This window comes from Bacillus rossius, chromosome 17, assembly GCF_032445375.1.
Source record: "Bacillus rossius redtenbacheri isolate Brsri chromosome 17, Brsri_v3, whole genome shotgun sequence".
Classification (NCBI taxonomy): Eukaryota; Metazoa; Arthropoda; class Insecta; order Phasmatodea; family Bacillidae; genus Bacillus; species Bacillus rossius.
The window spans coordinates 27,657,273-27,669,980 of record NC_086344.1 but is presented as its reverse complement, the minus strand read 5'-3'; the positions used below and the strand labels follow the sequence as shown (position 1 = coordinate 27,669,980).

The 12,708-nt window shown below is 41.2% G+C and overlaps 1 protein-coding gene across 1 annotated transcript in view; it reads right to left on the bottom strand.

The window, feature by feature from the left end:
- The window catches only part of LOC134540675 (hexosaminidase D-like), a 28,926-nt gene extending 17,540 nt beyond the window's left edge, over nt 1–11,386 (bottom strand). Inside the window, exon 1 of the mRNA XM_063383548.1 lies at nt 11,335–11,386. The gene's annotated coding sequence lies outside the window, so the exon portion shown is untranslated. The remainder of the gene's footprint in view (nt 1–11,334) is intronic.
- Between the last annotated feature and the right edge of the window lie 1,322 nt (nt 11,387–12,708).

Sequence of the window (12,708 nt, the reverse complement as noted above, 5' to 3'; positions counted from 1 at the left end):
TCATATTCCTTCAGACAACCTGTAATCCAATCACTGAAGCAGCAAAAAGTTAAACACATTTGGATTCTAGCCTATCGCGAAATTAAACCGCGAATTTTTCCGGTCTCTAGTCATAATTAATCGAACCTCGACCTACCGACGTCAGTCAGTGGGTGACAGCTGCGGAGTACATGCCAGGGGCGCAACAACTAAATTTCCAAAGGGGCGGGGGGGCAATATACCTTTTTATAAAGAATTATCGATCCCCCCTATTGAAGCGGGGTGTCCGGGGGTCCTCCCCCGGGAACATTTGTATTTCAAGGTGGAAAATGGTGCTATTTGAGCAGTTTTATTATCTAAAAATTGATTACACAGCACTTTCTTTTCCCCCGTTTGCCCCCACTTCAAGGTTACAGAGGGGGGGGGGGCGAAATAACCTTGCCCCCCCCCCCCCCTCTGTTGTTGCGCCCAAGAGCGTCAGGAAAATACTTTCACCTCTCCCTCAGCCCTCCCCCTCTAGCAGCCATGTTTTGGCTGTCACGAGCCGCCACGCTCTTAAAAATAGCACTTCCGTGGCTCCCCCGTATCATTAAAAATAGTTTCCCCAGTTGATTCCGCTTAAAAAAAAAAAAATCTGTTTTCCGTCGCCGTGAGTGACGTAAGCAGCGGCGGGGAACGTGACGGAAGAGACCCGGGATGTTACAACTGCTTTGTGTTCCCGACGGAGATTTTGGTGTTCCCAGTACCTACATCAGCTGAAAGTTATTTTTTTTTAAACCGTTCCTTGAATAGCTTTAAAGTATAACCTGCGCACATTAAAAAGCATGATAACACGGGTGCATTTTGCCATGCATGGGTCCGCCATCTTGTCGACTTCCGCTCGTGGCCACAGCATTTTCTGCATAAACGCGCACTGGACTTTCAACCCGTCAGAATTTACGTTGTGTAATGCATAGAGACCGGAAACAATTCGCGGATTCATTTCACGATATGATAGAATCCAAACAATTGTACCTTTATTTCGCTTCTCTGATTGGCTCACAGTTTATCTGAAGGACTTTGAGCAAGTGGAAAAACCTTCAACCAAAAAAAGTATCGAAACCGCAAGCGTCCCAGTTAACAAGTGTCGACGAGTCAATGGCCAATGAGCAGGTGGCATTTGCCTGAGTGTGTAGGGGATTGTAGATTCTATCCTATAGAGGTCATCCAAAGCGCGAATTTTTCCAGACTCTAGTAATGCATTTCTGGTGCATACTGAAATTTAAAACCTCAACAGGCCTAAAGAATCATAACTAGAGACCGGAAAAATTCGCGGATTCCTTTCACGACAGCCTAAAATTCATATAGTTTTATACCTCAGTGATGCCTCTGCTATTGGCTCACAACTCACCCGGATGACTCTGGGCCAGTGAGAAACACTCAACCGAAGCTGTGTCGAATCACAGGCCGCTACATTGGGAACACCTTCACAAGACAGCAGCCAATGAGAGGGTGACATTTGACCGAGTGTGCGTAGAATTATAAAGTTCATCCTAGAGGTCATTGAACCCGCGAATTTTTCCGGTCCCTAATCATAACCCATAAACACAGGCGATGATAATTCCGGTCTAGGGGGTAATGTCACAGGTTCAGTGTTTGAGGCATTCACAAGCGACGCGGCCATTTCTGTCCACACCCGGGCTGCATGGCCCCCGCAAGTGCGGGGCTGGGTGGACCCCTGGGTCCAGCGCCCAGCCCTGTTTATTTTTAAATGTTTAACCATTATAATTTTTTTTACAAACTATAAAAAAAACATATTGAATATTTTATAAATAAAGCCTAGTTTGAACTTATAAAATAGTAACCATAATTATATCCTGTATTTTCATGTTAAATAACATTCTAAAAAAAGAGTGTAGGTAAGAAATAACCATGCAATTATAATGTAGCACGTGACTGTAAAATTGGGGAGGGAGGGGGGGTGGTCTCCGATCCTGGGTCCGGGGCCCGTAATCGAATGTGAGGGGAACCACACATAACTTAGAAACACACAACTTAGAACAGTCATAACTTAGAAACACACAACGTAGAAACACACAACTTAAAAACGTCATAAATTAGAAAGTCATAACTTAGAACAGTCACAAATTAGAAACACAAAACTTAGAATTTATAATAACTTAGAAACACGTAACTTAGAAACACGCAACGCAGAACCACACAACTTAGAAACGTCATAACTTAGAAACACACAAATTAGAACAGGAATAACTTAGAAGATTTTATCTTTTGTGTTTCTAAGTTATGTGTTTCTAATTTGTGTGTTTCTAAGTTGTGACAGCACCCCGAATGTGAGGGCCATGCTGGGCTGACATGGTTGCAAATAGCAGACTCTAAATGCTCAGTGCCAGACCTGGGCATCGAACTCTGAAGCCCGCCTGGAGTACCAGGCGGCGAAAAGCCAACCACAACCTCCAGTGACCAAGAAAAAAAAAACACGTAAACGAGTTTTTTTAGTACTCGCCAGAGATCCAGAGATGTGTATGTAACATATAACTAACGTCGGCAACGAGCTTATTAATGTGTTCGCACTTTGAAAATAGGGTTTTTTAGTACGAAACTCAGGACACAAAATTTAACGCCGAATACTTTTTTTTTTTTTTTAATAATGCCGAGCGCGATGAATATACTGTACGCAAATTGTGTTATCAACTACGTTTATGGACGCGAATCACACGTAATATCCGGACCCGCCGCTAGAATTCGTTGCCAGAGCATCTACCTCGACTATCGAATCTTTCGATCTGTAGAGCTAAGGTACATAATGAAACGGCTCCGATAAAAGCGAAAAAGACTTGAACAAGTACTAACCCAGGCAAGGATTTTTTTAAATGAAAAAACTGCCCATATTGTTAAAATTCACTAAACAATTAATACTTTGAAGTTTTCCTTTGGCTTTTTGATCTTTCATCCGAGCCATCCGCCACAGATGGCAGCACCGTGGTTGCACATTTCCGTTCCATTCACGTAATCAATCTTACAAAATGCCGTATACCGAGAGTTAGGAAGTTACACTTTAAATAAAAATTGAATTTGTTTTATTTATTAAAAGACACATTTAAGTAAAAAAGCTTTGTTAAAACATTTATCGGTGTTTGGCCATAGTTTGAAAATTAATATGTGTGTGAATTTGCAATCAAACATATAAAAATTGTAGAATTTAATTTCTTGGGAGATTTAATTCAGATAATCTGAGAATAGTGGAGTCTATCTTGTAGGTCACTGACACCCCAATGTTTTCAGTTCGTACCGATAATAGGTAGAACCTTGGCTTTCGCCTTTGATCCCTCTCCATGCTGGACTTAAATTTTTATTTATACAATAAAACCTTTTCCAGTGTGCTTATTGGTCGATAACGAGGTCACATCCTTTGGCGTTTAACACGTAACTCGATGACCACTTGTTCTCCTTGTTAATGGCTGGTTAAGGTTCGTCAGCAGGTAGAGACCGGAAAAATTCGCGGGTTCAATGATCTCCAGGATAGACTCCAATATCCTCTACACACTCGGGCAAATGCCAACTGATCATTGACTGCTGAATTGCGAGTCGTCTCGACTGGGTGGCATGTGATTCGACACTTCCATGGGTGATGGGTAGGGATAGGAAAAATTCGTGGGTTCATTTCGCGACAGGCTAAAATACAAATAGTCACACCTCAGTGCTGCCTCTGCTATTGGCTCACAACTCACCTGGATGACTCTGGGCCAATTAGAAACGCCCGACCAAATCTTTATCGAATCACAGGCTGCTACGTTGGGACGTCTCACAAGACGGCAGCCAATGGGTGGGTGGCATTTGACCGAGTGTACGTAGAACTATGGAGTTCATCCTGCAGGTCATTGAACCCGCGAATTTTTCCGGTCCCTAGTGATGGGTCTCTAATTGACCCCTCAGTCCTCCAGATTAACAGATGAACCAATAACAGAAGCAGCACTAAGGTATAATCATTTGAATTTTAGCATAACACGAAATGAACCCACGAATTTTTCAGGTCTCTATCAATAGGTAGAGACCGGAAAAATTCGCGGGTTCAATGACCTCTAGGATGAACTCCATGGTTCTACGTACACTCGGTCAAATGTCACCCACTAATTGGCTGCTGTCTTGTGAAGGTGTCCCAATGTAGCGGCCAGTGATTTCGACACAGCTTCGGTTGAGTGTTTCTCACTGGCCCAGAGTCATCCAGGTGAGTTGTGAGCCAATAGCAGAGGCAGCACTGAGGTATAACTATATGAATTTTAGGCTGTCGTGAAATGAATCCGCGAATTATCTGGTCTCTAGCCATGAGCCATGACTAGAGACCTGCACAATTTGCGGTTTCGATGGCCTTCAGGATAGACTGCACATACCCCTGTACACTCGGGCAAATAACGCAAGTTCATTGGCTGCCGACTTGTAAGTCGTCTCAGCTGGTTTGTATGTGATTCGATCCTACTTTGGTTGAGGGTTTATAACTGGTTGATATTCATCCAGATGAACAGTAAGCCAATAGAAAAATTATCTAAGAGGTATATGTGTTTGAATTCTAGCCTATCACCGAATGAATCCGCGAATTTTGCAGGTCTCTAGCCATTACTCTTAGAAAAAGCTACAGTATTTTGTGAAATACCTTGACACGAAATGTATTCGCGAAATACAGGTGTCCCTATCAATAGGCGTACCAAGATCACTTCAGGTTTGGGCTGTGTTTATCGCCAGTGTTCCTGAGTTTAAGCTTTGAATATATATACTGTATAGAAGTCGCGAGTGGATAGGATTTACTCTACGTTTTTCAGAAGCGTATGATGAGCAGCTTGGAAACTTCACCGCTGCAGTGCGCTGCCGTAACGCCCTGTATCGTCTTAGTTGTTATTTACACGTTAGAGCGCAGCACTGTCGCCCGCTGTCATTCCCCGCACCCCTCATCCATCATTCACTGCAGCTCAACGTCGTTCAACGGGAAGGGGGAAGGGGTGTTTGAAGAGTTCGACACTTGTCCGCTAGGGACCACCACAAGTCGATGCCCTAGAGATGGTGGCGATTGCAGCGGTGAATTAACCAACTACCTCAAAACCGTATTAGAAATTTTAACCTTGGCTGGCGACTTCTATACAGTATATATATTCAAAGGTTTAAGGCAGAGCACACATCCTCTTCGGAAACGGCGCGGCGGGAACGGTCGGCGGGAGAGGTGTTGCAGATGGACGGTCGCCCGTCAAGGGCGTAGCCTTGTTTCCACCTGCGGTGTGTGTGTTCCCCCCCCCCCCCCCGGGCTGTTTCCGCGTCGATGAAAAGAACATCGAGGAAGGGATGGTAGGGGGAAGGAGGAGGAGGGGCCAAGCCGTTTAACGTAGCGTCACATCCAGTCACGGAGGGGCGGGGTTGATGACACCCCCCTCCCCCCTTCCCACACGCCTGCGCCGCCGGCACTGTACAGCGTTGGGTCTGAACTCGACCTATGTCGACGGTACTGGGGACGCACCACAACGCCGAAATACCACAACGCCGAACGTACAATAACGCCGAAAACCATAACGCCGAATGCCAAATTGACCACAACGCCGAACGTACAATAACGCTGAAAACCATAACGACGAGTGCCAATTTGACTACAACGCCGACCGCTAGAAAAACTGCTGTGTACCACAACAACCGAATTACCACAACGCCGAAATACATTAACCCCGAAAAATGTCATTGCAGGACTGCCAAAAAGGTTAGGTTAGATAAGGTTAGCACATAAATTCATTCAGTTGTTTTTTTTTCATTTTGCTCCTGTGGACCCCCCCCCCCCCCCCACCTCCCCCGCCGCAGCAACATTTTTCGGCGTTACTGTATTTCGGCGTTGTGGTACACAGCAGTTTTCTATACCTGTCGGCGTTGCGGTCAATTTGGCATTCGGCGTTTTGGTATTCGGCGTTATTGTACGTTCGGCGTTGCGGTAACGACCTGACGGCACTGTACAGTGTGACTCTGAACTCAAACGACAAACACGTCAGGTAGAGACAGAAAAAAAAAATTTCAGCGCATTCGTTTCGCTATAGACCAAAGGGCGGTATTCCAAGACATTCGGAATAAGCTAGCGAATAAGTAGGGCCATGCAAATTTCGCGGAAAGATTCCGAGGAAAGCTGAAAATTAAAACACTGTAAAATCGTCCGTGTTTCGTGATTGGGCGAGTTTCTTTCAGCTACATGACGATTGTTAAAACACCAATTCACAGTAGTTCTTTGCGGAAGCAGACGCGTCCTGAGTGGCTCAGCCGAACAAGGCAGCCACTTCTCTCCCAGACGGCCGCCAATCACAAGGAAGAAACCTCTGGTGCGCGTATACTTCGTTGCAACAGGTGTTCAGCTTTATTCGCGAAAAATGCCTGCCCCTACGAATAAGCAAGCACTGCCTTGTTGGGACACAACCGTGACCTAACTCGCTGGCCGTATTCCAGAACGTGTCCAAAACCGAATACCATTAGGGAGCGTTTTAATAATAAGCAGCACCCTGCGCGAGGCTAGAAGCTGGTTCCAGCGCCTTCTAGCGGACGTTTGGCAACCATCGATACAATCTTACGGTAGTATTTAAATCTTTTGACGTGACAACGTCTAATAAATCGATGAACGCCGGCTGCACGCAGCAAAAATTGTCCCGTTACGCACGTTATCCCGTTACGCTGTGCCCCGTTACGCTCATTGTACGCTTGCGCCGCATCTATCTCTCTTTCACTCGATTGGAACAACCATCGATTTGACTGTTTCGAGGCACATTAAACTTGAAACACCCCCATTCGTTTCCTACTTTTTCTATCATCGTCCTATCCTTAACAGAATAACACAGATTGGAAGAAGTTAAATAGCAAACATGTATAAAAGTTATAGTTAAAATAATCTTTTCGTTAAGGTAATAAACATATATGAATTAATGAGTGCAAATAAAAGTAAATTTATCAATTAAATTGTAGATTTCATTTCACTCCTTCTTTGTATCCATACAAAATAGTGATAATTCAATAAAAATTATTCAATTTTATTCATAAAAGTATGCAATCATTTCATCAATGTTTTGTAATGACGTTGTCACGTTAAACTATCGTCCGTAAACCGACTTTACAGACAACCAATTTTTTTTCTTGACAACTGGTTTCCAAAGGAATCTTTTATAAAAGTGCAGCTTTTTTTTCCTTCGGTGTAATCGCCAAGCCAAAAACTGAAATTACACGAAAGAAAAAGAAATTCCCGAGATTATTTCAGTCCGTTGTTTGAACAATTACTACGGCGAACTAGAATCTGAACCAATTACTGAACGATTCGTAAACTCTCCCGTGGCATTTTATCACGGCGTCATCTATGACGTAAATGGCTCGAGTAATGAAACCCTTCGAGATTCCGGAACACGGGACGTGAAACTGCCAATTTCGATACGTCTTTTGTAACCCTGGCAACGGATGAACATAAAACAATTATTCAAATGGGGGACATACATTTCACTGACCCCCGAGCCAGGCGCCTTGAAAATACGACGCGTTCATGCCTCAGTGAATTTTTCTTTTCTTTTCCTGGTGAAGGAATCCTGGGTCGAGCTAACACTGTCCCACTGTCGCCGTGAATATTTGTTGGACTGTAACATAGTCAAAAGGGCTGTTGGATGATTTAAATATTTTATATATCTAAATGTTTTTTGAAAATATATTTTCTAGTATATTGGAGTCCGTAGCAATTATTGAATTCCATATTACAGAGCAGTGGTCTAATTTCTATCTGATTAAGGTGAAGTATAGACACAGTCTTGAGTCAGGTGTTGCCGCAGGATAGGTAATAAATTTGATTAATCCTAATGTACTGCTAAGAAGACTGTCCACATTCTGATGAAAATAAAGTATAGTATCTAACATGATTCCTAGATATTTTATGTGGCCCACATGTTTGATGTCGTTACTTGTGATTTGATAATTATGGGTAATTTCAATTTGGTATCTTTTCCTTGAGAAATTAATAAAAAAATATTTTATCATAATTAAGTGACATACAGTTGGTAGAGCACCATGCCTAAACAGCTAAAACTTCATGTTAAAGGTCTTCACAATCATATTTACTACTTATGGTTTTGTACAATTTAATGTCATCAGCATGAATGAATAACTTTATAATTTGTTATTACACTTGTAATAACATTTGTGAAAATATTAAAGATAAGTGAAGATAGGTTACTGTCTTGAGTAACACCTGAAGAAACAAAGAAGCTTGAAGATAATAAATACATAAGCGACTCTGACTGAGAAGTATCTATTAGTGAGATGGTTAGAGAACCAAGCTACGTACTGCTTGTTGAAATCTAAGCTGCGCATTTTTTTAAATATGTGTTGGCATGTGTCAAAAACTTCATTCATATCAAAATAGATAGTATCAGTTAACTGGATGGATGTTATAGTGCAATAAAGATATTTACGTAACTAAACAAATATGTTTGAGGGGATCTTCTAGATTGAAACACATGTTTATATTCCAAAATGATGTTTTTAATATGTAAATTAATGTACTTATACATAATTTAACTAATAGAACCACGAAATGGTTGAATATTTAAAAAAATTGGCTTTACCATTTCACAACTCAGTTGAACGTATAGTAAGAGACAAAAATGCTCCACAAAATCTAGCGTATAAGCTTGACAGCTTCAATTCCGTTCATCACAAATACAGTTATGAACTCGTTTCATACGTCAGTTTACAAGCACTCTTTCACCTGCCGAGAAAGCTAAAACATATTTCACTCGTCTCGTTCAGGGAGAAATATAGGTAAGTAATTCCTGTTGCAAAACAAGTTTAGTCAAAGGCAGTGTTAAATGTCAAAGTCATGTACTGTAGTGTTTGTATATCTTTTTTTTGTTTTAATTGTATTAGTATGAAGTTTAACCAAATATTCAACTATGTATACAAATTAACATTTTTTTCTGGTTACGTAACAATTGTAAAACGGCCGAACTGACAAAAGCTAAATTTGGCCATAAAAATAAATTAGGTAAGGTGTGTTTGAAAAAATACGTTCTCGCAAAATGTCGTTCCTTGTTTTAAATTTATTTTTCCCCAAGAGGGTAGGTTTGCAGACATCTAGGTGATTGTTAGTAAAATAAAGGTTTGTTATGGTAGATCGTAGATCCAGAATATTAATTCTTAAAATAGTACAAAATTAATGATTCTTTTGAAATTGTGTGTTTTGACGTGACAACATCTAATAAATCGATGAACGCTGGCTGCACGCACGAAAAAGTGTCCCGTTACGCTCATTGTTCCGTTACGCTGTGTTCCGTTACACTCATTGTTCCGTTACCTACGCTGTGTTCCGTTACGCTGTCGGCGAGTGCAGTAATAATAGGTTATGTTACAATTGACTAAAAAATTATGGTGATTCATATAATTGATGATAGATATTTGATTACAGTTTATTTATATGAAAACTTGTTCATAATTATATTTAAACTTTAGGAGCTAAACGTCAGTTTTTAAAATTAATATCAAGTCATCTACACGTGAACTGTTTCGTCGACTGTTTATAAAGTGAAGTGAAAAGTTAATGTGGTTTTCATTGCTTAGTACAACAACAATTTCGGCAATAAAGGTTCATTATTCTTGCATTTTAAAAATCTGATCACTAGTATAATTTCAAGTATTTATTCTTTTATTATTAAAATAAAAATGATTCAATTTTACTCATAAAATTATGCAATCATTTCATCAATGTTTTGTTATGACGTTGTCACGTTAAACTATCGTCCGTAAACAGACTTTACAGACAACCAATTTGTTTTTTCCATCCCGACCTCAAAGTAGCACGAGCGAACGGCGAAATTCGGGAGTGTTCAGAACAGTTCGAGCGCCTGACTGCATTCAGTCTTCAATAATTGTCAGCGGAGTGAGAGGCCAGTGCAGCCACTCACCACCAGGGTCGTGGATCCAGCGATGGATGCGAAACATGGAAGCGGATAACGCGTCCAAAAGCTCCCAACACTCCGCGTGGTACACTCTTATCTACTCTGTGCTCTGTCCAACTCTTCATCCATGCCACCTTCAGTATCCTGTGTACTCCTTACGCTCTGAGCCCAGGGTTTTTTCCCTGTGTCCATGCAGGTTTTACCTATGGCCCGAATCAGCATAGTTTTAAACTAGTTATAAGATAAGGGAGTCAGACAATCGCTGGACAGTTCCCGCACAAAGCATAAGATGCATGCGACTCTCTCCTTGCATGGCTCATTCCAGCATGACTAAGCGTATAGGCTTCGGGCTGATACGCGCCTAGGTCCCTCCCTAAACCGGACACATCATACAAATACACACTTAGTTTTAGTTAGGTTAGGCAAGACGTTGGAATTGGCTGGAATGTACCGTATTTATAGGGACCGGAAAAATTCGCGAATACAATTACCTACAGGATAGACTCCAAGATCCTCTATGCACTCGGACAAATTTACATCTGCCCGTTGACTACTGACTCGTGACAACTATTAACTAGAATTCTTTTGATTCGATACTTCTTTCGTTGAGGATTATTCATTGGCTGTGATTACTTCTAGACAACCTGTGGTCCAATCACTGAAGCAGCAAAAGGTTAAACACATTTGGATTCTAGCCTATCGCGAAATGAAACCGCGAATTTTTCCGGTCTCTACGTATTTGTGTCAAGAGTCTTGGCTGAGCAACAGTAAAAGAAAGTGCGCAAGAAAATAGTGCATTCACACAACGAACGAAAGCTCGCACAAGGATGTGACGTGATCTAACGTACAGCGTATCACAGCTGTCTGTGACGTTTTGCACAGCAACTCGGGTAGGCATATTTATGATTCTTGCAATAAGGAATTGATTAATTTAATGGACATACGCAATTGCTGGGTTTCACTGGTTTGTCACAGATAAACCTCAATAAAGGACAGCAAAGGTGAATACGTAAACACACAGAAAACAATCGAGCTATAATCAGCTGATGTCAAATGTCACGTGCCCAGACAACACAGAGAATCCCGTGGATTGTATGTGGCCAGAAAAATAAACTGAAGCACAGAAGACACAGTGGCCTGACAATGTTGAGACAGTTGCAACAATAAAAGTAAGCACGGAAAAACAACAAACCTTGGCCAACATAGCATCACCCAGACGAACCCAACGATGAAACTAGACAGATAATCTTGCATGTGATGAAGAAACCAAAAATAACAATTTTCTTAGAAATAGTATTTACGAAAGATAAAAATATTTAAATCTAAGAGGAATTACAATGAAAAGATTTTAGGAAATCGCATGCATTTTCCGCGAAAAATTATGATCGCTTATTGGACAACAATAAGTTAGTTTTACCCATGCTAGCAATTGTTCTCGTGTGATAGGCGGTCGTCTGCAAGAGAAGCCATTGCCTTATTTGGCCTGGCCAATCAGGACGCGTTTGCTTCCACGATGAATGGCTTTGATTGGTGTGCTGACAGTAGAATTGTAACTGAGAGGAACCCAGCAAACCACGAAACACAGAATAGTCTATAAAGTTTTAACACACAGTTGGTCTCGAGAAATTTTCGCGAAAAAATACATAGGCTATCACTAGTTATAGGTAATGCAAAATAAAAATATGTTTTCAATATTTCTCTGAGAAAATAATGGCTTCATAATAATAGTGTCTGCTAACATCACATCCTTCTCTAGGCTAGATACCACGATCCTCTATTAACTCGGGAATATATCACCTGTTCATTAGCTACTGACTCGTGACAAGTGTTATCTGGGATGCTTGTGACTGGATACTTCTTTTGTTGAAAGTTTTTCATTGGCTCAGAGTCCTTCAGATAAAAGGTGGTCTAACCAATGAAGCAGCATGAAGGTAAAAGGATTTTTTAATCTAATCTACCGCGAAATGTATTCCGCGAATGTTTTTGATCTATACTCATTCTGCATATGCAAACAAAGACGGCTAATGCAAGACACATTACCTGATAGTATTTATTTATTGTAAGATTTTTTTCGGCCCACAGGCCTTGGGCCTATATAAAAAAGTATAAATTTAGTGACAGCACAAATTTACGTCTTCTAACATGAGTAGGAAGAATGTCCTAATATAACTTGCTTAAGTGTGTTTTTTTTAAATTTTGGTAAGCTTTTTATGTTTGTAATACTTCGTGCTGCCAAATTGTAAAAGTCTTTGAAAATAAAAATTAATATTTGTGACTTAAAATAATTAATTTCTTTGAATTATATATATTTGCTTTTTCGGCTCCAAGGGTCAAGAAACGGCAAGGGCGAAACCAGAGAAGTCCATCAAGCGCATAGTCGCCAATATTTATCTCACTGGGAATATGTTTTAAATCTGGCAACAGGCAAATGACCGGAACGCACTAGACCGAAAAGCACTAGACTGAAAGGCACTAGGCCGAAAGACATTTAGCCGAAAGGCACTAGAACGAAAGTCATCTAGCCGAAAGGCACTAGACCGAAAGTCATCTAGCCGAAAGGCACTAGAACGAAAGTCATCTAGCCGAAAGGCACTAGAACGAAAGTCATTTAGCCGAAAGGCACTAGACCGAAAGTCATCTAGCAGAAAGGCAGTACGAAAGTCATCTAGACGAAAGGCACTAGAACGAAAGTCATTTAGCCGAAAGGCACTAGAACGAAAGTCATCTAGCCGAAAGGCACTAGACCGAAAGTCATCTAGCCGAAAGGCACTAGAACGAAAGTCATCTAGCC